This window comes from Pelmatolapia mariae, linkage group LG16_19 (genome assembly GCF_036321145.2).
Source record: "Pelmatolapia mariae isolate MD_Pm_ZW linkage group LG16_19, Pm_UMD_F_2, whole genome shotgun sequence".
NCBI classification, from domain to species: Eukaryota; Metazoa; Chordata; class Actinopteri; order Cichliformes; family Cichlidae; genus Pelmatolapia; species Pelmatolapia mariae.
In genome coordinates, this window is record NC_086241.1 from 53082563 (window position 1) to 53107741 (window position 25179).

Below are 25179 nucleotides of genomic sequence, written 5' to 3' on the forward strand. Positions count from 1 at the left end.
GTACACACACAGACACACATGATACCAGTTTTTTTTTTATTCTTTTTCGATTTTTCTTGCTTTGAGCTGATGTAACCAGTACATTTCCCCAGCGTGGGATCAATAACATCTCATCTACATGTCATTATGTTTTGAGTTGACATAGATCTTTCACATTTGATGACCCACATAAGTATCAGACAGCTTGCATAAATAAAAACAAACAAACAAAAACAAAGAAAAAATAAAACGTATGAATGAAGCAGAGAGAAGAAAAATTATGCTCATGTCGAATTTTGACTTGATTAGAAATGCAGGATTTCAAGTGGATAGGAAAACCTTGAAATTATTTGAATGTCATGTCACAAATAAGCTGTAATATTGGAATGTTTATTAATGAATAACCCTTAAAATACCGTCATGATGACTTAATTCGTGACAAATGAAAGAAAATTGAATACTAATCCACGGAAAACATGCACGGCAGCATTTTACTTACCTCAAAAGCCTCAGTGAAGCCTCGATGAACTGCAGCCAGTAATTGCAGATAGCTCAAAGATTTTCCTGGCTTAATCCTACAGGGGGAGTTGTTACTCTGCAGGTACTGGAGCACCTGGATGAAGGGAGGAAGAGAAAGACGAGAGAGGGAGGAGAGTGCAGCTGAGGTGAATGGCGGGATGGAAGTCACAGCCTGAAGCCTCAACACAGTCTGGAAGGGTAATCTAATCAGGTGTTTCCGAGACTCTCTTATCCCCATCTCTCACACACTTTCTGGGAAATAAGATGAGCTTATTCTTCATTTTTTAAGTGATCTTTTCCATTTCATTATCTTCAAATACTTATGTAAAGGTATGAAAACAAGAGATAAACATGCCTGGGTATCCCCTGCAGGAAGTCCGGAAATCTAGACAGGTTTCACGATATTTACTGGCACGAAAATCACAGAATTAAGGTAATTTAATTTAATGCTGATAGCGAGTCAGGACAATACTGTGTGTTTTAGTGTACATGGTAATGATTTGGAGTTGGAGAATGGCTCATATACAAGCTTCTACCAAATAATATATCAGAGTATCTAAAAAAGTCTTTAAGAGACAGCATTTACCACAAAGGATTCAACACTTTCTCCACACTGTGTAGACAGAACAAACCCAGTGGGAAAGACTGACCCACAGGATAAAGACATTATCTACTATTTTACACCAGAAATGCTATATGGGCTACTGAAGAGTGCGGCTGTTAAAGCTGTCATAGTTACTTCCCAGCAATATACCACTTTACTGGTCATCTAAAAGCAGTTAAAGAGTATAACACCAAAGCAGACCTCTTCATACATTTCTAAGAACCACATTTCAGTTCTAGTTGCAGAATTTGGCAGCTGCCAAATTGCTGCTGAGATGTGCACTGAATTTATGTGACTGACATCTTCTTACATCCTTTTTTTCTGCAGCTGTTAAAAGATTATCCAGATAATCAAGATTAAGAAAACTAGTTGTAATTGTTAACAGTTAAAATTTTCTGCTATTATTTTAGCATTGCAAACAATATTACAGAAGTATAATACTGTGTTTATTATGTGTTCTTGACAAAATGTAGACTGGATCCTTGTTAACGTATACATTTGGAGTTTTTTATGCATTCAACCTTGTCCTTGTTTAATACTTTTTCTTATATAAAAACCAAACATTAAAACATTAAAAGAAATTTTAAAAAAAACTGTGATTAGTGTTTAATTGTGATATATCACCAGAGCTGAATTATCATTGGATTTTCTTGAGAAATGAACAGAAAATTCTTCAGAAGCCAATTTATATAATTGCTTTGTTTTCAGATCTAACTGAATAAGCGCGTTATACTTTCCTCATTTTATAGCAAAGCACATAAAAAGAAAACATTTCAGTTAACAGTTATGCAAACAAACAGTCACCGATTAAAAGAATCCGCATTTAAAATTTATACAATCTTGTATATTGTTGTGCACTGACAAACAATTTTCTCTGATAAACACATCTCAAAGCCGTATTGGGTTGATTGATTGTTGTTTACAACATTTTTGGGGGAGAAACTGCAGGGGTAAAATCCCAGGAGAGCCACAACACTCATACTACATTCACAGTGGTGTAGATTAAGCATTGTTTGGCCAACGCTAACTAGATTTTATTTAGCTTACACATCTCCTTTTTATTTATGAGCTATATGATATTTGATTTGTTGCACTGGAGAATCTACTGTCAAGGCAGGTAGATCCACAAGTGTGTATTTTAAATGGCTCAACAGTTACATTAGTGTTTGTCCTTAAACCTGTTCAACTGAACATAGTTAAAAGTTAGCTAAGTTTATGTTCAAAGACTTTGAACATGGCAGATTTGATTCTGTAATTCTATATATTCTTTATAAATAAAAGATTGTCATTTTTAAGATAACATCTCTAAATGCAGAGGATGTCAAAAACTTTAAAGCAGGCGGGGTTGAGCAACAGAAGACCACACCCTTCTGGTAAGTGGGGACAAAATCACACAAAATTTGACAAAGTAAAAATGTAACATTACAAATTTTACTTGGTCTAATTTATGCTGTGGAACTCAGATGATAGGGTCAGAATTTGGTGCAAACAACATGAAACCTTGGCTTAACCGGCAGCTGCTGGTGTTGTAATAGAGTGCAATGCTTTTGTGACACACTGTGAGATCTTTAGTGGCACTTGTATATTGTCCAAATACCAGAGCGTGAGCATAGTAGTTAACAATGACCATTCCTTTATGGTTTTAGTATAACAGGTGCTTTCACCAGGATAATTTATCATCTTACCAAACTATTATGTTTCACTGATTTTTTGACCTTGAGTTAACTCCATCCAAATTAGTGAGTTCTGACGGAAAACTGAGATTCGCTATTATAGTGTGTTTAACAAAGTGATTACGTCCAACAGTGGCTTTACTGAATAATCTGTTATAATAGTGACAATGTATTATGTCCTTGTATGATCCTGGGATCATGTAGCATAACATAAACTGAAAGAACAGATTCAGTAATCCAGAATCCAGTACAGGCATGTTAAAGCCAAAGTAGTGATCTTATCTATTTACATTACATACAATTTCCTAATGACTGTTCTGTTGACTCATTTAAGGAGACAGAACATGAAAGTCCCGAAGTCTCAAGCAGCCACAGAACAACTTGTTAAAACGAATGACAACTATAGCCTAACAACATAACCCAAAGAAACAAACGAAAATACGACAGCTTAGCTCTCTATCTAACACGAACAGGTGAAAAACAACTCAAAATAAATGGCAGCTCGCCCCGCCACACTCCTTCAGACTGACAAGCAAAGAACCGCAGGTGTGGCAGGTGTGGCCTGCTGAAATGAGAGAAAGATGAATGAATTCCTCAGCAGCAACCACCTTAGCTCGTTATGCAGCAGATATTCACATTCATTCACACCTAAGGTGCATCATGCAGAAATTTTCATAAAGACAAAAAAACGTAAAAAATACATAATGATGGCAGTTGAAACACTGTTAAAATCAAATCATTTCCATTATAAAGTTACAGTCATTCTAAAATCACAGGTCGCTGAATCCCTGGGAAATTTTGCTCTGCTGTAGCCTCGTGTTACCTTCAAATGACTTCTATATTGTCAGCGACTCGGATTTCATTCCCATGCAACTAATTCTGAGTTAAATAATTACAATAATGTTGTATCACAACAGATTTTTTTCTTTCAAATATAAAAGCTGAATGCAGCAGTGATGGAGGAAAAAAAACAGTGTCTGTTTATAACACACTCCTCCTGTACGTAAGCTGCCTTTCTGACATTTTTTTCTTCTTCTGCATTTACGTCTCCCGCTGATTCGTCCATATGGTTAACATGTTGGACTTGCTGCACATGTTGTGTTCTCATCCCATGTCTCACACATCTCCTCCATCACTTTCCAGTCAGAGATGAAACAGAATGGTAATGGACAACATATTTGAAAGCTACTGATCAAGCCTGCTTCAATCTGTAATCATATGAAAGCTCGCAAATTTTACAAGGCATCTGTGGCGAACATCTGAAGACATACAATGTAAATGCATACTGCTTCATGTATATGTCTTGATTACGGGAGGTTAATGGGCTGAGCTATAATTATCACGTTGATGAAAAGGTAAGCAGTTCATACTGACACTTCTGTAATGACCATGTTTGTAGAATTATATACATCCACATCCTACATTTAGGTTTGGCTGGGGAAGCTGAAGTGAACGTCGGAGTCATTCAGTTATTTAGATGCCCTTCCATAACCTGAGGATGTGGGTTCATTTATGTCTTTTATTAGGTGAGAAAGGGTACCATTTTCTTTTATGAGCCAAATATCTTGGAGATTTGAGTCAGATTCAAGGCACCTGGTGATGGGAAGGATGAAAACTTTAGTCATCTTTAACTATCTTTTTTAGTCTTGTGTATAGTTATTAGATGTCTATATTCCTCTTTGAAGAGGCAGGGGTTTAAAGGGAAAACAGCACAGATCATTCGTTTCTGTAATTGCTAGAAAGTTGGCAATAATCTCCCATATCCATAATGACAGAGAACGTATATTTCCAGTGTTTTAAAAGTTGAAATCCTGCAGCAACGCAAACATCAACATACAGAAACCTATTATGACCACTTAACTATCACTGGAAGTTCTTTAGAAAAGAAAAAAAGCAACATTTAACAGACAAACAAGCCTCTTGGGTGGTATACAGACTCTGAGAACACATGACAGAAAACCTGCTAAAACATAACATGTAGTCATTTGTGTTTCGTATGTTTATGTCAAATTAATGAGCACAACTGCCAGTAAAGTCCCAATAAAATTCGGCTTTCTCTTCTTAGACAGATGTTGAAGATGACGGTGCAAGCCAATACCTGCATACTTATAAAGCGTATCCTGGTGTGCTCATTTAATATCCACGCCATCATCTGGTGCAAACATTGATACCTTATGTATAAACTGCATGAAGCTGATAACAACATCAGCATTGGTTCATTATCTTAGCAGTCTTGCTGTCTATGCAGCAGTTTAGAAGAAGAAAATGTGAAGAAATTGTAGGTTTTCATGTGTTATAGTTGATTTTGAATTAACTCTCTTGGTCCGTCTATTTTATATAAACTCTTGTCACACATGCCACACACCAACATAGTCAGACCAGACATTAGCCAGTAAGTTAACCTGCTACTCACTAGTATAAAGTCTCTGTGATGGTGGATTGTGCCGTGTAAGAACAGATCATCTGATTTTCTGTGCACTGACCATTAACTAGCAGGCTTCCTGTTTGCTGCCTCCTGCACGCTCCAGGCAGCTCCCACACCTAACCCACACAAAGTATTCCCAGTAGTGTCTAAAACAGACTACTTCCTGCTGTGTGCTATATGTGAGAAAGGACAACTGTGCAAAACAACATCCTTGTTAGCTGAATTTTTATGATGGTGTGTCCAGTGGCTTTTCCATTGTAGCGTCTCTCATTATCAAACAGAGGTGGCACACTGAGTCAGAAGTTCACATTGAGTTTGAATTTTGTGGCCAGGTTATGTATTTCCGTGCTCATCTTCATGTGTGGGGGTTCAATGGCTCCACTTAACTTAATGCTAAGCACTTGCTGTTTAACTCTATTGATAAGTCGTCATGAATATGATTGAATTCTGAATTCACTTAAAGATCTGTTGATTCAACATTAGACAAGAAGAATGTGTGAGTGATTCTAATGACTATTTTCTAGACATTTTGTTCTGACTTTAAAAACAAATTATGGTTTTAAATTTTGACACTAGTCATAGATAAGAGTTGCCTCACAAACTTTGTTTTAACTGCCCCACTTTTAAGTATTTTGAGTAACTTGCACATCTTTTCAACGACCACTTAAATACTTTTTCCTCTTATTTTCATTATACCCAACCATATGGTGTCCTTTTACTGTATCCTTATCATTTCTAAAACTTTGACTTATTTGAGCATATGTAACACCAATCTGAGGTTATATCTTAGTGTCTGTTTTTATTGATCCCATGACTGGCATAACCAAGATAGGACACCCAAAAGTTAAAGCCTTAGACATGCAAGACTGTCCGTAAATGCTGGGTGATGTTTGGTGCTTCAGAATTTAAATCAAGTTCACAGGAGCCAAGCTGCCTCTCTACGCAGCCGCGCCATCACCCAAACAGCAGGGGTATCGAGCCGACATTCACTCTAATTATAAATCAACCTCCTGCTTAGTCTCCTCAGATTGCTCACACTGTTCTCGCTCTCTTCCTCTCTGACACTCACTCTTTTTTTCCTCTCAGTCTCTCTCCTACACTCTGTCTCTCTTTCTCTCTCTCCCTCTCGCCCACGTCTATCTGCAGCCAAATGCTGGTTCATCCGAGGTAAATCTGCACCGGATGAACAATCACCACCACAGTGGATGCAGTTTAGACCAGGATTCTGAAAACGTCTTTTGAACCAACAGGTGTTCTGTCTGCAGATGGACCCCTCAAACATGTTTCTAACATTTAATTACAGCTGGTTGTATAAATGTCACTGACAAGTAAAGGTCGACATCTTTACATGGCATCTTAGCGGTAGCTTCGCAACCTGTAATTCTCATGCCTTCATTACCCCGCCTGACAGCAACACGCAGAACTGGAGATGTACCCTGTCATTATTAGTAAATTGATGACACACTGAACCTTCCATTAGTAGGGTAACACATTGTAAAGTGTGACCTTAGGATGGCGCCAGATGAGAGGACATTTCAGATTTGACTCATTCTACGCATACCTGTCTAACTGCCTTGAGTTTATGAGTCCTTAGCCTCACAAGCATCGCGATATTGTGGTTAACATATCATCACAAAACTTCACAGCAATCCCTTTCGTGGTAATTCTCTCTGGACAAAGTTGTTTGATCAAAAAGCACAACTGGTTGATAATCCCATCCTTGCCCAATCTCAGATGATTTCAACATTAATGTAACGTTCAAGTTAAAAGTTCCATTTTTTTAGGAGTTATTTATCAACCATACCACTGAATGTTTCTGTTTCATCTCCTGCTGTTGTGAAGGTAATAATGGGGCACTATGTCATGTTGTTAAGCGATTCCCTGGATGCCTAGTCCACTGACCTGATCTGTAAGCAGGTCACAATCCTCCTGACCCTGGTGATTTGGCCTGTAATGCCTAGTGTCGCAGTCTAATAAAATCTGCATCTCACGTTAATCTGTCCTTAATTACGGCAAACGTGAGCTTTGCAATGTGGCACAAGGTATCAGTTTTTAAGGGCAGACCCAACAAACGTCTGATGATTCAGTGTTGATACTTGTATGAGGGTTGTTCATTTGAATGTGTGCATACTTCTATTATGATAATAAAAACCACGCAAATCTCAACCGTTGTAAGGGAAAAGAAGATCCAGAAGGGTGGTGATGAGAGTCCTACCAGTTATCAGTGACAATCAGTGCATAGATAAGTCACATGAGCCAAGCATTTAAGCCCCAAGAGTGTGCGTATAACCCGAGATGACCCTTCCAAACTGGAGCTCTAGTAAACAAGCTTGACTAAACAATTAAGTCAAAACCAGTGCACCAAAACCAAACCAACCACACTTACTGGTTTTGGGACATGTGGGAAATGTCTGTCTACAAATCCGGGAGGAAATAACTGACTTGCATATCTGTTTTTCCATAACTGTCCCCTTTGCCTCTCCAGTTGTCTAAACCACACCCTGAGGTGAAACAAGTCCAGAAGAGTGTGGGGGGCCCTGCATTGTGGTGGCTGAGCTTAGGAAGGATTTAAACACTACTACTTAGCAGCTCTTAACCCCACTGACCCTTTTCGAACTAATACAAATCCTGTTGTGCTAGAGAATTACATTAAGCCCTTGCTTTGAACCCAGGCTTCAGTAAGCACATGGACAGGAACATTTATGCTAGATTGTTAGCTCTTAGCATAACTTGGTAGGTTAACTATGAGTTTTCTATTTTGATGTGTGCCGCTGATGTTGCTGTGCTAGACTGCAATAAATTGGTGGAGAGATGGACCACACAGAGTTTTGTTTCTTTGAGGTTTTGATGATGGTAATTTTTTATGTTTACTGCCGGCCCCTGATCACTGAAAAAGTGATATTAAAATGCAAGTGTGCATCAGTGGCTTACTCAAGTTGTCTGATGGTCTGTCATTTTGTTTATAACCGTATTTCTCCCTTTTACACACAATCTAAACAGAGAAGCTCAGCATCATGAAGTCATCCCATAAATTTCCTGATCTCACCTCTTTTAGCTGGGGCTGAAACAAAGTGGAGCCTGTGCAACAGGTGCTGGAAGTGATTCTTTTTTCTCTTTTTCTCACTTCTGAAATGATCCAGAGCTCGTTTTGTGAACTGCATGCAGTTTTCATACACGGACAACTGGCAGATGTAGTGGTGGAGCCTTTAACAAGTTACATGACAGCAAATTAATTGTAAAATATAATAACAGCCCTGTAGACACACACATCTTTTTGTTCCATTTTAGTTACACACTGTAGGCTTTGAAACCTAGAGTTCTATTATGTTAACATCTTTTGGGGTTTTTTTTGTTTTGCTTTTTGGGATGTTGACAAGATTACATGATTATGTTTAGTTAGAAAAAGGCATTTCTTTCTTCAATCCTAGAGGTTGATGTGCATTTTATACATTATTTAGATTTGTCATCAAGGTGGATGCTTTCATTAATTTCGTTAAGCAGGCCTGGCTGACTTGTCAGCCCATATGGCATGCCCCAGGTGATTATGAATAGATGTTCAGGAAGTCAAATTTTTGTCTATGGTGCACTTCTGCATATGATACAACCACGACCCTTGACTTTCATTAACCTTCACATAAAGTGTGATCAAACAATTCTGGGGTGCGCCTCTTACAATGAAAAAACCTGGTCAGATTTAAATTTTGCTGATCTCCTACCATCCCATATACAGTGTGACTGCATTGTCTGCTATTTTTAGAAGTCCTGTTATGTCCCCTCATACTTGTAATGCTGGATCTTCTCCACTCTGTCACCACAGAAAACTTTAAGCTTGATTTTTGTTTTCGACAGGCAATTTGGGCCAAATAGAGCAGGTGGCAACCAAAGATTGCAAACCAAAGATGGCATATGCAGTACGCTCTGTGCCTGCACACGTTAGCAATATACACGTTAGCATCTTGCTAAATATTGTCCCTCAGATGGATCAGGACATTACAGGAAAAGTCCACATTGACAGTTTTACTGTTGTGTTTATGGTGCACATGGTGAATATCGAAAAAATGTTCCTGGTCAGTTTCTCCTTATGTGATGAAAATTGACAGGTTGCAGGTGGAAATCGACTCAAAAATGATTTGGTTTAAAGAGAAGCTAATGTTTCACGTTTAAGCCCTCTAGAAGTTAGCGCTCCATGTAGCCGAACTGGAAGCTGTCTGGACATAACAGAGAAGATGGCCTTGAAGGGGAGATAGTCAGATTTAAATTAGAGTTTTTTTGTTGTTCTTGTAAACTTTTTATTCACACCTTGTATATGACATGTGTGGGCTGAGTCTCATAGTCAGGTAAACACTTGATTGTTATGATCTTTGTTTCTTTCTTATAAAAAGTAGTTGCAAAATCAACAAATCCACAACCTCTTTTTTTTCACTTGCAGCTGCCAAAATAACTTAAATCAATTTTGGAAGAATTTATGCAAATTCAGTAACTTGGAGTCAAAGAAAACTAATACCAGGTTGACTCTTAAGCAACCATAGTGTTATACCGGAACCAGTGTTGTTATAGCTGAACTGAGTCACTGCATTTGTTAACCACTTGCCGATTCTTCCAGTAACAGTATCTTTGTCTCACGTCTCTACTGGAAATGCATGACTTCTTCCACAGTGTAAGTTGAGACAACTCTGATGCAACAGCACATCACAAAAGCATGCCTGTTTTCACGAAAACCTTATCCCAGACATTGAGAACAATTAGTCACGAGCCAGACATTTAAAAGAAATTTTCCCGTAAATCCTGATGAAAGAGCCTTATGTTGCACAAGTAAACACTAAAAGTGAAAGAAAAAGGTCCATCCAGCTTTTTGTACCAAAAATGATCCCTGTGACTAAGTATCTAGAGGTATTTACTTGCTCTTCCTGTCTTTTACAGCAATTAAGTTGTACAAGAAAGCTTTGAATTTGTGCAAGTAACTGTAGCTGTGCACACTGGCTGTCTTGTTGTTTTTTAAACTCACCTCACAAATGCAAACCTGAACATTTTGGCTAATGTGAAAATCAACCATGGTCTCTCATTCACTCCATCTCTTCAAGGGCAAGCTGTTGGGCTGACATTCAAAAGTTCTTTTTTTCTGGCAAGGGAAAGCTGTTTTAGGTTAACAGCCCCCCAGATTCTTGGAAAGCTTCATATTGTAGGCTATAGAAAGAGGGCCTCACTGCATAGTTTATGGAAACCTCAGGGAATAGTTCACAGTAAATGCAAGAAAAACAACAGAGTGCATAGGCCAGGACACAGAATGTGCAATTTTCTCTGTCAATTTGCATCAAACTCCAACATTTAAGACAACATTAATGAGAAAATTAAGTGCTCTTTGAGCATCATCTGATAAACACAAAGAAAACTGAGAGGCTAATCTGTGGGAAGAGAGCAAGGTCTAACATAAGCAAGTTAACAAATATGCTGGCTCTCACACATGCCGAGCACGTACCCTCCACATACGCTCTGCTTCTCATTAAGCTCACTTACATGCTTCTCATTATGTTTGGGCCATCCTTTCCCTAGGCCTATAGCCTTATAGCCATTTATGTGTCAACTGAATTACCACGGAGAAGCATCTCTGTCTCAGATGAATGTCTACTTCTTCTTCAGCCCGGTCTGATGTGTAACTCAACATGTGATCCTCCCCTGATCCTCGATTAGCCTTAAATGTCCCCCTATGCTATATTCACTATAAACTGTTAATACATTGAGGGCTGAGATGGTCGAAAAAAAACATGACCCAGATTAAATAGTTTGCTTGTGCATCGTCACATAAAAAGGGTAAAAAATGCCTATTTTTAGAGATAGGATTCATTTTATATGGTTGAAGTTCAGTCCTTTCTCATGTCTGCTGCCTCCCCCCCGCAAAAAAAAAAAAAAAAAACCTGGCTAATCTCAAGGCAGCGAGTGTACGAGTCTGTCCTCGTCTGAACTTTGGGGTGGATAAAACGGCAAACACACAGCTGAGTCCTGCTGCTGCGTAGCCTCTCTCTCACTCTCTCTTCCTTTCTTTCTCTCTTTCTGCTCAGCATTAGCTTTGCTTTGCTCCATTGCCACCCGCCTGCTCTCAGCATGTCAACAAGTTAGATCTGAGATGTGACTGTGTCAAGTTGGACTCATGTCAAGTCTAAATATATATAAGAAGAATGCTATTTGGAATTCAAAGGAAGAGATACTAAAAGCGTTAATCAGGAGATAAGCACACATATGCAGATGCAGATGCACACACAGACAAATAAATACGTATGCATGCCCATGCATAAATGACATTCAAAGCTATCCAGTTATCTAATTCCTAATGAAAAGTGCAGCAATGACAAGGGTGTAGAAAAAAAAGGAGCTTTATTTCTGTGGCAACCAGGGAAACTGAAAGACGGAAAAACAAAAAATACTGCATTGCGTCGCAGTGTAAAATCTGAGTGACTGGTTCTTGCATAGCTCTAGCTTTATTATATCTTCACACTCCTGCTGAATAAAGTCCACCACAAGAATAACAGTACAATAACAGGATTTTTTCTTTTACCCCATGGCTTTTTAACCTACCAGCAAAATCAAAATAATCCTTTGCACCTATAGTTACACAGAGGATGTGTATATTTCTCATCGGTGGTTTGTAGCCTGGCTGTGTAAATATTTAGGAGTGACCTGAATGTGGTCCAGATGTTCTTTATGAACAGCATGGGATGGCAAGGAGAGTGTTTCTCCACCATCTGTCCATAAACTTAAAGACTTTGATCAGAGAAGTTCTTGGATCTATCAACAAAAGGCTCGGCTGTACTGTGTAAGAATCTAAATGGTAATGTTATATAGACTGCTTTTGCCCTATGAATAAATATGTCTATGTCTCAGTACCAGTAATAATTACCATCGTCCTTTAGTGACTTTATGGTATAAAGTGATCTGTTACCCCAGCTGTCTCATTGCTCCTTTTTTGTTTTGTTTTTTGCATACTCCAATTTAGTGCATTGTTCCATTTGTCACTATGTCTGTTTATATATGCTGGAATTTGTATTGTGTTCATTTTATGGTCTGGTCTGACCACTCTTAATGATGTTAGTGCGATTGTGCCCTAAGAAGGAAATCATGTGTTTTGTTGAAATAAAATTGCAAATGGTCTGCCTTTACTGCCTGTAGCTCCTTTTACAATTAGCAATCACCTGCCATAAGTGACATATTGGAGTCTGCAACCCCTGCAACTTGGTGGACAGCTGTCTTCATCACCACAGCCATCAGAACCACAAAAAGCAATGACCCAGCTTTTGCTATTGTTATTTAATGAAGGTTTTAACTGTTGATGTATCATAGCAAGATTAGCATGGTGTGCTACATTGTTCACTTAAGAAAAATTGGACAATTAAAGCAAATATTTAAAGCCATTTTCCAGACAATGTCAGCAGAGTGCCTAAAGTTACACAATGGGAAGTAGCCTGCTTTCAAAGTATTCACACTATTGCATTTGGTCTTGATGACTGGAAAAAATCTGCAGTCTAAATATAAGAAGAAAAATTTGCGAAGATCCAGACTATAATCAAGTGAAATAATCTGCCAGCGTAGTAAGATGATAACACAGGGTAAAATTTCTTAAAATAAGAAAAGAAATCTAGACTTTAGATGAGTGAGAAATGTCTTAAAACAAGCGTTGTTTCATTCCAACTTTTTTAAGCAAAATAAACTCAAAACTAGCTCATAAATGCTTCTTTCAGTGACGCTTCTTTCTCACTTTGAGCATACATGAAGCAGGACCCTGTTAGTTCATCAACCATGAAGTGCATCCTGCGCTGTTTTCACACTGGTGTAATCGGACATCCCAAAAACTTTGCTCTAGGAAAGCTAGCGGATTAAAGATCAATCAATGGCCGACCGCATCGGCCATGTGCCAGGCTTGCCAGGCCTGTCTAGGAAAGGTCAGGGTTCCAGTGCGTGTGGGAAAACACACAGAGTTACTTAGCCAAGACTCAGAGTGATAAACTTCACTCCTAGTACAGTGCTCGAAATCACTTTGAGGTTGACAGCTTTGCTAATTGAGCTATCATTTTACTGCGACACATCTTTATCAAGTTAGGACGAGTGCTACATTCGCCAGTGACAAAAACACAGAAGAGTATCTTATGAAAAACAGCGTTTTGAGTGCTCATCAGTTATCTTGTAAGCCAAGTGTTGCTTACAACAAACACATTAGATAGTGGAATAAACAGCAATTAATAGCGCTCTCATTACGCGTCTCAGTTTTCACCACAAAGTGCAGCATGAGTGTTTCACATCCAGCAAATCAAGAAAATGGTGCTGAGATAGCATACTAAACTGAACTAAGACTGGATTAAGAGGCAAGTGTTGTTGTTTTCTACATTTGTACTTTGTGTATAAAGATCTTAAAACGCAGCTGCTGCTTTTCATTTGTTTGTGGTTTGTTACAAGCAAACTGATTCTCAAAGAATCGTCTCATTTGTGTCAGCGTTCAGTTTGAAGTGCCAGAAATGTCTTTAACCTGCCATTTACTGTTCACCGCGCAAGTTGTCACAGAAATTCCTACATATTCCAAAAAACAATCTCTTAATGAATAGATGCCACAAAAACCCCCAAACCTTGTAAAATGTGTCAGTGACAATGCCCAGAGCAGAGGGGGTAAATGTAGGCCGCGCTAGTCACTACAGTTGACATTGTATAGCCTGTATTTTCTTTCAGTTTGGGGCATTAGATCTCAGGTTTTATGACTCTTTTGCAGAAGAAAAAAACAGAAACAATGAAAAGTAATTTGTTGCCACAGCTGTGTCACCATCACTATGGGAAAAAAAATTATGGTATGTGGGGATTTTTTTTAAAACACACAAACACACATGAGAATGAGTTATGACCGATCTACTTACTTACTCGGTTAAAAATGTAAGAAACACACTGAATTGCATTGCATTAAATTACACCTGGCAGACAGATCTGATCACACTGTGAGCCAAACCACCTCTGGAGGTCTGGCTGGCCTAACTACTTACCGATCACTCTTAGATGTAGACTCAAATAGTTCTTTAATACCAGGCGTGAATGTGGTCAAATCTGGTTTTTCTATTATCTTGTTCTCATCAGAAGTTTGCCAGGGCACATTTTGGGTTAATGACCTTATATTACCCACTCTGTTATTCTTTAAAACCTCATTTGAAAAGTATAGCTGTTTTGTTTTACACATATAGTCGGTGTGCTTGGGGCAAAATACTTGTAGAGCAGATGTGCTGAAATGGGATAGTGAGATTGAGACGCCGGAACACAACAGCAACTCACGGTCTACTGTAGAAATATACCACGAGTGGGAATGTCTCAGACATGGATGTGCAATCAATTTTCCCAAGGGGCCACATGTTGTGGAGGGCCAGACCTGATTTAAGCTTACACATTATTTTTAAATAACTGAGCTATAAGTTCACACTGCAGGTCAGTGTAAGTAAATGTGACGCTGGAATCTGACCTAAGCGGTTTAAATGATAAAAACTCTGTTTGATTGTAAATAGAGATGAATTTGCGGAGTCTAAATTGTTCAGTAGTTTCGTTTGTTTAAAACGTCTGAGTTTGCATGTTTCCTTATGGCCTTTTCCCTCCTTCCAGACGGCTCTAACACATTGGGTGCTACGTAGGTAGGTGTTTACTCCTTGAAAAACCTCTCACTTCCCCCACAAACACATTAAATATGGAACCATAAATTGAAAGTGGACTCTTTGCGGGCTTCTTATGTAATGCCACCGTATGATGGGTATGGTGATTTGAACAAAAAGTTTCTCAGCCCCGTGTGGGAGGAAAAGGACATTAACAACAGCTTTTTCCAGACAGAAACTCATGTTTGCAAAAGTATTTTTTTTCTCTTGTGAAGTCTTGCTGAAGAAATAATTGTTATGAATTTATATACAGTTGATAAAATACTGAATTTTTTGTCATTTCCCTTTGGGTGTATCTTTAAAAACATGGGCTGGACAAGGGTTAGGGAGAATCTACCTACTGTATACACTGTACAGTATATTGTAGCAGCATGAGATATATTGGGGAAGTAAGGCTGCTTGCTTACAGTGAAATCAAATCCTTCTGCTTAAAAGATTAAATTCACTGTTTGAGAGAGTGGCAATCATGGCAAGGAGAAAGCACACAGATTTATGTTACTGAAACGGAGAAGACAACTTAGCCTTACTTCAACTTGCGCATCTTCACTGTAAACAGTCTCTACCAGCACTGAAAACTTGGAAAAAGCACAAGAATGCCAAGCTCTGTGTGTGTGTGTGTGTGTGTGTGTGTGTGTGTGTGTGTGTCTGTGTGTGTGTGAGAGAGAGAGAGAGAGAGTAACCCAGACTTATGCACTGTAGCTTACTGATGTACCGATGTGCCGTAGCTGATTGATGGACACCTGGTGCACATCAGCTACGGGCATGTGAAATTTCTTAGAAATCCCTTTTAGAATGACCTAAATCTACATTTTTGTAAGGGCTGGTTATTTCAACAATGACAGTTCGTGCTCAGGAGAAAAACAATCTCAAAGAATCAGACTGTGGCAAGTTTTTATTTATTCTATTATGGTTGCTTTTAATGGTAAAGGTTTTTCAGAGCCTCTTTAATCTGATGCATGATGGTATTTAAAATGCACCTAAGTAGCGTGTCTATCTTTGACTCTTCATTGTATGCGACTGAACAGCATACAGGCACAGTCTTAATTAACTGTGTATAATGACACTTTCTTCGCCATGCTAATTTTCTCTGGGCTTTTTAAGCACTGTTGGCTACCTTCCCTTCAGCCTATACAGGCATCTTTTTGTGCACTCTTTGCTTGTTTCTTTCCCAGTTATCTCTCCTTTCAAATCTCTTTAACCTCCACTTTATTGCTCCAAAGCCCTTATCCAAAACACCTCGCCCTTTGCATGATTACAATACATAATGCGAAACAAAATGATCTCCCATGTTGCCCAGAGTCTTAAACTGCATTGCTCTATTTATTTTGCATTTTGTATTTTGGCTGATACAGGCGCTGGTTCTTATTCATTCTGCCCTTTTAAATATTTAGGGAGCTACCTAAGATTAGCTGAGGGCACCCTTATTCGTATCCACTCTTTCATTGAGTTAGAGAAAAGTTTATTGTCTTGGTGTAATACAAAAAAAAATATGCAGTGACGCAATCAGCATTTACCTACAAGTACAATCTTTTCCTGAGCTTAAGTAAAAGTGCATCGTTCCCTAAAACCAAACACAGGCAGAGCTCAGGATAGAAATCCTAGAAAACTGTGTCAAACAGGCCTGAACTTTCTACTCCCTCTGTGTTACTTTTCCTGTATGTTATGCATGAATGCTTGGATGTCCCTTGCCTCTTCTTTTCTCAAGTGGTGAGTCACATACACCTGATTATGGCACAGAGTGTCCTGAGAAAACAAGGCCACTAAAGCAACAAATGCACTGCAAACACAGTGCCCTCAAAAAAATCACTGGCGTCACTTGCGGTTTCTCAGTCACCTTGTCTCTCATACTCGCTCTAACTTAATCGCTCGGTCTCTTTCTGCGGTCTGAAACGGGACCTGAAATGACCAGCACACGTTCCCACTGGGGGGTTCAGACTGATTCATGTGGGAGCTGCTGCAGAGCTTCGCACTTCTTGTCTTAATATGTCCAGGCAGATGAAAGGGGGAGCAGAGCAAACCGATGGCACAGACCAGTGCTGCATTTTCATTCCTTTGAAATGGGAGTGTGATGCCAGGATCCACCAGGGGGTCTTACAAAGCCAAGGCAATAATAAAGAGGAGAGGAGGGTTACGGGGAAGGGAGGAGGTGTAGTTGCAGATTGGTGAGAGAGAAGGGAAAATAAGGAAAACGAGACAGATGGAAGGGAGATGGTGTGAAAAAAGAGGAAGGGGAAAAAAAGCAGTTCAGAGCTGCGGATGACGGCGAATGAAGGAATGTGCAACAACAGTCTGTAATGTGAAAATCCTTTAAAAGACTGGCTTTATTTTATAGCCTTTAAAAAGAGCATGAAATCTTTTGAAATAAGTGGGGGAAACAGTTTCTCTCGGTCCACACCGCGCATAAATACATATGAATGAAACACCTGCGATCTGACAATTCAAACACAGCTGGACTCAGTAAATTATCCCATTTTGTTGTTGAACACACTTATTTTGATCAGCTTCAGAAGAAAAACAGAGAACAGAGTCTGACAGAGAATTACAAATATTTGTAAGACTTTAATCGCCTGTCAAACATTTGAAGCACACCTCCCCCCGATGACACACAGTCATGTTATAGTACTCTGCATTTCTGATGAAATATTATTTTTGGAACGGCCGCCGACAATTCACGCAGAGCACAAAAACAATCAGGGGCATATTTCACTAAAAAATGTTTTGCAGAGAAGATGTTCAGAAAGTAAACTCGCATGTTTTATTTATTTACTCAATTGTATTTTGCTTACGCTTGAACTAAGATGTGCTTTTGACATCGTATTAGTCATACAGACTACAGCTTTAGCCTCTGTTTAAATTTTTTAGCAGTGTATTTTCACACCGTAAAAAAAAAGTCAGCTGTGAAAATCACAGATTTTTTATGACTCGATTTCTTTTCTTAGTACAGTTGGAGAATGTAAAGCAGCAGAACATATTATTCTACTGTGAATGAAAGAAATTCATCTAAATAATGACAGTAATCTTTTAGCTCACTTATTTTCAAATTTTCTCATATAACTCACATTTATTGTTCTTAAATTATGTTTAATTCAAACAATTTGTATTGTACAACTGGATCAATTCAGTTGTTTAATTTCTACATATACAGCCACACAATCTCTCCCCGACGTTGCCACAGATCTCTTTGACAAAAAGCCTACGTAGTTAAAATAGTTTCACAAATTGAGTTTTTCTGCTTAATTTACAGCATATAATATTCACAGCCAGTCAAAAATGGCCAGCCTACAAGCTGAGACAGCAGTAAATGTGAAGCTACACAGCATTTCATCATTAACTGAAGTCTGCTGACTTGTGTCGTGCCCACAAACTAACAAGTCAAAGTCTAATAAAAAAAAGATGCCCAGTTCCACTGAATGCAAGGACAACATCAAGTTAGGGAAAAAAGTTTAGCTCAGTGCTGAAAGCACTGTTTTTGGTTTCAAAGAGGCCCATTAGGAGCAAAAGAATACATGACAATGAAGTGCTTACTTAATAAATTCAGAAACATTTGAAAAAAATAACTAAAAAACTCAAAATCTTCAATAAAGTCCTCACAGCAGGTCCTCCAGAGTGCAAAAACGCCATGCCTCTGGGACATAAAATAGCGGTATGTGTCTGGACGTGCACAAAAGAGACAAACAGAGCCCTTTGTGGTTTTATGTAGCTTTCCTAGTTACATTTGACCAGTGATGGGAATAACGGCATTACAAGTAACGGTGTTACTTTTTTCAGTAACGAGTAATCTGACTAATTACTATTTCTATCGTTACAACGACGTTACTAACAGGAAAATGCGGTCGCGTTACTATTTTTCAACAAACAGACGGTTGAAGCTGTGTTCAGCTTACCGCAGGTAAGTAATCTGGGCGCTACAGCTTTAAGCAGCTGCGCACGCTCCCGCGGACGGCAATCACTTCCTGGCAGACGATCACTTTTTGGCACAACACCTGTAGCTAGGGGGCAAAACAATCGCATGAGTGCGGCTGTTTGACCGAGGAAGAATAAAGTAGTCGTGGTAAGCCAATCACATGGCCACTTCAAGATGACAAAGCAACAAGGTGATATATACCAGTTTTTAAATTGTGTTGATAGGCCACGTAAAACCAGAGTCACGATAAACAAGATATACCTGTGTTTTTTCCTCAATAGTTTCGTCACGTTTACTGTCTAAGGACAGCGCTAGCAAGCACTCTCTGCCTGTGACCAAAACCCCCCAAAAAACAGCCCTTTCGTGTTGGTGGAAAAATGCACCATGTCGACCAATCAAAAAGTTATATAGTAACATGACATTTGGTTGTTTAGGAAGAAGGGGAAGTTTTAGGAGGAGAGAGAGAGAAAGAAAGAGCAGAAAAAGAGAGAGCGAGTTTTGAGATGTGAGAGATTTGTGACGTTTAGCGTGTTTGGAGTGTGTAGTTAATGTGTTGTCTTGTGCAGTTAGTGTGTAGTGTTGTGGATAGTTTTGTGTTGTGTGTCAGAACAATAAGGTGACTGCTGTCTCCAGGTAAAAAACAGGAGTGATACACCTGCTGCTGTCAGACCTGCAGGTATCAGGCTGTGATGTTCTCCTTTATAGTGGACAGAAATTATTTGGAGTGGCACAAATAATTTGTGTGGCATCTTATTGAATGCAGAACAGCTGATTGTTATGTAAATAGTTTGAAATGGTTATTTAAAAAAGGGTAAAAGGTAAATGGCTGCAAATAACTTTGTTTGCAAAACTTGTGCATATGATGTTAAAATTGACAATTTATATTTGCATTTAAAGTTGTGAATGAACATGTTTGTGGTTGTTACAGTAAAAAATATAGCTTTTTCTACTCGGATTTTATGTTTTTTGTCTGATTTTAGATCAATTCTGTTAATACAGTATGTCAAAATGAAAACATAACTGTAATTTCAGACACGTGAGGTTGTGCTGAAAACAATGATACCAAACAAGGCAAAGTAAATAGTTTTTAAAGGTGAAATGTAGAGGGAAAATCAAAAGTAGCTAAAAATGGCCAATTATACCCTGGAGCCCAGAGGATTAAACATTTTTTTAAAGTAACGCAGTAGTTACTTTTCAAGTAATTAATTACTTTTGCCCAACACTGCATTTAACTAAAATTAACTTGTTTCACACTGGGGGAGAAATCTGTGAAATAATAGTTATAATAGTGATTTAAACATGACTACCTTTAAAAGAGGGAGGAATTGTTGGTTCAGTGATTTCATGCATACGAAGAGATTCGTAAGTTTGTGGCTTGAGCTATAAAATCAAAAGGTGAACGTCTCCTAAAGTCTACAGAAAACTGATCCTGATGTGATGGAGATGAGTGAGAAAATGAAAGACTTATATTTCAGATTTAACTGGATCATTAAATGACAGAATTTTAACTACTAAAAATAATGTAAGAAAAGCAATTTGACTGTTTTTCACAAAACAGGATAATGTTGAGTAAACGATTTTAAACTGTTTAAATTACCTGGGGGGGGGAATAATTAAGTAAATAGGTAAAACCTCCATGCACAATCACGTTTCACAGGTCATCCCAGTTAATGTCTGCGCCTCAGTTCGTTAACCTACTCTGCCCTCAGCTTGCCTGAAAATCTCAGCCATCAGTGTTTTGCTTCACCTTCCTGTCCAGCATCACAAATGCTGCCAGTTGATGTTTGTCCCACTGCTTTAGCGGTATCCCGCAGAGACAACTCAGGGCAGAAAACACATCCTATTAAACACTGTTGAGTGCACAATGACCTTATGAGGACAGCAGTGCTTTGATTCTCCAGGGATTTGGTTTTTGGTAAACACATAAACCTCGCATTAACCTTTTCCACTCTTCAAACGCAGCTAATTCTGGCTTATTTAAAACTGAAAGGACACCTTGTTTGTGGATGGATCACTGAAAACCAGGATTCACCGTTCTTTCCCAAACTGTGAAAACACACTAAATGCTTTGTACTGCACCAAAATGTCGTACAAGGCTGATTTTCAAAAAAGAAACATCTGATCCCATTTCATCAAAAATAACAATTCATAAATGGACTGACATCACACAAGAGAACATAAAGAAAATTGTTTACAGCAGCTGTGAGTGCGCCTCAGGGGGCGAGAGACATCGAGACAGAGAAAGAGAGACAGAGAGAGAGCGGGAGTGTATGTCAGAGGTTTTCTCACTCACCCTGTCTTGCCACCATCTGTCCTGAGGACTGGCATCAGTGTTATAGTGCACAGACGGGAACTCACTAATAAGCTCAAACAGCAGTGAAAGAAGCCACATGAGGACATCGTGCGACATGCACACCATCATCATTACTCGGAGAGTGCAAATAAGGCCAGAGAACACTAAAGACTCTAGCCTGTGTGGAGACCTGCCAGAAACCCCTCAGACTACAGATAAAATATCTGTGAGAAACAAGCAAAGTTGCTCTCAAGGTTTTTTGTAAATAGCTTTGAAACTATATTAACACACAGTAAAAGGATTTTGCTACAAATGAAAAGTAAATTGTAATAAAACCTTTGTTAAGTAGGTCAATCAGAAGCACTTTTTTCACCACTCCCCCCAAGAAATATTACAGAAGATAAACATACATTTAGGCTTACTTTTTAAATGTTGTGCTGAAAGTGGACTGTTATGAGGATATGAAAATAAGTGTAGACTTGTGATGCTGCAACACAGACGGGCAGAGGTAGTGACGTAAACTGGCCAAATCTAGGCCAAGTATAGACTCATTCAACTGCAGCCGCAACTGCAGAACTACTCGAGCTGCACATGAAAAGAAAATGAAATTGGCTTTAAAATTGCAGGACTGCACCATTCAGACGTGCACCATCTATTGGTGGAGAAAGCGAAAGTTCCTGCACTTCTGGCACTTGTGCCACCTGCAGGCAGTGCGCGTTACGGTGTGTTCAGACAAGCACGGAGCACGTTTTCACCTTGTTTCAGTCGAGAAGATTTGCATGCCGAACGCGCCATGCAGTCTGGCCATATTTGCCCTGAGCAGTAAATGTACGAAATGTAAATGACTGTATGTCTAGAGTGTGTTCAGCACAGGCTCCGACACTGCTGTTCTTTCTGCTGTTTTGCTTCTTTATTCTTTCATCTGTGGAGCTTTAACTGCCCCCCAGTGAGCAAAAAGCTGAAAAATAGTTCCAAATCTTGTCTTAGCCTCAGCTCGCACCACTCTGTGCAAATATGCATCAGTAAGTTCTCACCTTTTCATTGACTTTCCACTGCATTTAAATTTACGACGTCAACACAGCAGCCCTAACGGCTCCTTCTTTTGTGCCGCTTCTTATATATTTTTTGTCTTTTTTTCCTCCTCGCAGTTTAAATCCACAAGTGTAATTTCATTTGCTCAAACTAGCTGCTTTCTAATGGAGTTATCAAATCGTTTACCTGATGAAATGTTGTCCTCTATCCACAGACAATGCCCACAGCAGCTCAGGTGTCAGCACTTCTCTTGAGATCTGGCGTGGAAATGCGTTGTTTTGTTTAACGCCAGACAAAGAGAGACAGAAACTAATATCAGCTAAACCATCTAAACTTCAACAGGTTGTATTTTTGAAACACTAGCACAGACCCTAAAGGTATACTGTAGAGACATCACAATGCCATCAAAGTTAAAGACTGTATAGAGTGACAGTATCGGTGACACCTTGACAGTCTCACAGAAGACGAGGATTTCAAAAACATCAAGCATTTCTTATTCTTTCAGAAAAGGTAAAAGTAGGTTTAGAAAAAAGAAAGAAAGAAAGAAAGAAGGTAAATTGTTAAAACGCTGTTTCTTCAAAGACTTCTTTTTCTGGCGTGCTTAAACTGAAGGACTACTTGAATCGTCTCGTGAGCGATGTGACCAGCAAGATGAAACGGATTATTATAACACGTTGGTTCACTCCTCATTGGCTCGCCAGTTGCTGAGATACAAACAGCCCATGGGACAAGCAACAGCAGTTCATTCAAGTTGAGCGTGAACACTAGTTCTCTTTGATTTAGACGGGGTCAGGGAAGGTGAAGCAGAGGATGGGGAAGAGGTAGATTTTTTATCCTCTATTCAATTCAGTGCAATGAGAGAGAGATATCAGTGACTTGAAAGAGAAGGAGCAAGCATTGAAACTTATCATAAATCTGTTTTGTGGGTTAGTCTTTATGATATTCCATCAGTTGTGGTTTCTGGAGTTTCGCCATCTCAACAAGTAAGCAGCAGAAAAAGGGCTGTTTTCCCAGATCTGCATTGTCCTCAGATGAACCTGGAACCACTGCCAAGAATCCAGCAAAGTTTATAGGAGGTAAAAGTAAGTAGGTTAGAATACATCTCTGGTTTTCAGCAGCAAGAACAAAAGAGTAATTCCTCAAAGCAAATTTAGGCACAGTAGGTGAGCCTTTTTTCCACCAGCACACTTCTGTTTTCGCGCTGTGAGAAAGTAAAGAAGGTTTAGATAATAGAGTGTTAATACAGTTTCAGCGTGGGGAGGAAGCAAAGGGGGAAGGAGTAGGAAGGTTGGCGGAGGGAAAAAACGGCTCCGAAGTGAAAGAGCTGGAGGATTAAAGGACGGCAGATATGTTAAAATGTCTCCCAAAAAAGAGAACGGCAGATTGAGGAATGGTGAGTCAGCTGCTGAATTCATTACAGTCATGTTTCTGCTTCCCAGTCTAAATGAGACGCCCAATAAAGAAACAGCCTGTCATCACATGCATCTCTTGTAACAGTGAAACATACCAGGCACATTATAAGCAAACATCCCATTTATTCTCTTTAAGTCAAACATCAGGTCTGCGCAATATGAAGTCTGATCAGATGCCGCTCTCCACGCATATTTGAATACTTATAAACACATCTAACAGGATTTGATTTGTAGGTACAACACGCTATCGATAATGTTACGATTACATTAACAACGCTGATGTTTGCTGTTATTAATTTTTTGAAATGTCTGCCTTTGTTCAGGTCATTGAATTGGTTGTTTTTGCTCAGCCTATAATCAAACAAATTAAGATGCCAAAAATTAAGCTGGTTATACTTAAGCTTAAGAAAAATTTAGTTTTAGGTGTTAGATCAAGTGGTGTTTAATATTTAAGGAAAAAGCATGATGCAGAAAATATGTAGATACAGTAACACATACTAGTATTTAGTGAGTTTAAATTTTCCAAAGAAACAAAGTCAGATAGAAAAAGGAAAAAGGAGGCCAAAATAAGACAACATACCAAATGAAATAAAATTAGTCTAATACTACAGCCTGACAATAAATCCTGTATTCATAAAGGTTAAAATGTTTGATGTTAAAATATATTAAGATGGTATTTATTGTATCTTCAACATTAAAACAGCCTGTCTAATATTGTGTGGTTCCCACACATGTCTCAGAAACAACTCGGACCCATTTACGCATCAGAATGAATCCTCTGCAGGGACTCTTGTGGCATTTGGCACTGAGACATTGGCAGTGAAGCTTTTGAATCCTGCGGACTGTCGAAAGGCTTCTCTGGGGTTTAGGCTCTTCTAGTGCATCCTGCAGGTGCTCAATCGATAATAATAATAATAATAATAAAATTTTGTGACCTGATGTGGGGTCAGGTCATGCTTCTTGCTTGTTTGTTGAGTACCTCAAACCACTGTTGGGAAGTTTTAGTATTGCGGTGGGACATGTTGCTCTGCTGCTGGTGGTCCCTGCTGTCAGGGGCTGCCATTGCCTTGGGGGTGCGCATTTGATTCGCAACAATATTTAGGTGGGTGGTACCAGTAAATAACGTCCACACGGATCCCAGGATCCAAATATTCCCAGCTGAGTATTGCATTTATGAGATGCAACGTGATGATCAATGTTATTTACTTCTGCTGTCGGTGGTTTTAATTTTGTGGCTGATTGGTGTAAATAGCATCATGAAACCTCACCATCAACACCTGCCTGAAACAGTTTGAACAAAGCTAAACATTGTAATTGTCATGATAAAGTGATGACTGACTGTGGAGTCAAAACACAGATACACAATCTTAGCAAAATGGTTTGAGGATTTCTGAAAAACGCATACGTGTCTCTGTCGGATTACATAATAACTGATATATGATCTTGAGAAAAATCCTTTTGTTAAGCTGATGAACCGCACACACACACACACAAAAATTGGACAGCGATATCAACTTACAGTTTCTCTTCCCTCCATCTGCTGTCTGACTCATCAGAATGACTGTGACCCACAGACAAATGACATCTTTACTTGTGTGGTTTACAGACGTCTTGCAGTCATATATGACACGGATTTACCGTAACAGGAGATTAGGGCTTAACCGATATACCAT

General features: G+C 39.0%; 1 long non-coding RNA gene across 1 annotated transcript; it reads right to left on the minus strand.

Annotated features, from left to right (window-relative positions):
- Positions 1 to 25076, minus strand: LOC135932117 (uncharacterized). Its single transcript, XR_010573284.1, has 3 exons — positions 25026 to 25076; positions 22281 to 22351; positions 1 to 592 (listed from the first exon to the last, which is right to left on the minus strand). It is a non-coding gene; the product is annotated as an uncharacterized LOC135932117 (long non-coding RNA).
- Positions 25077 to 25179: the final 103 nt, after the last annotated feature.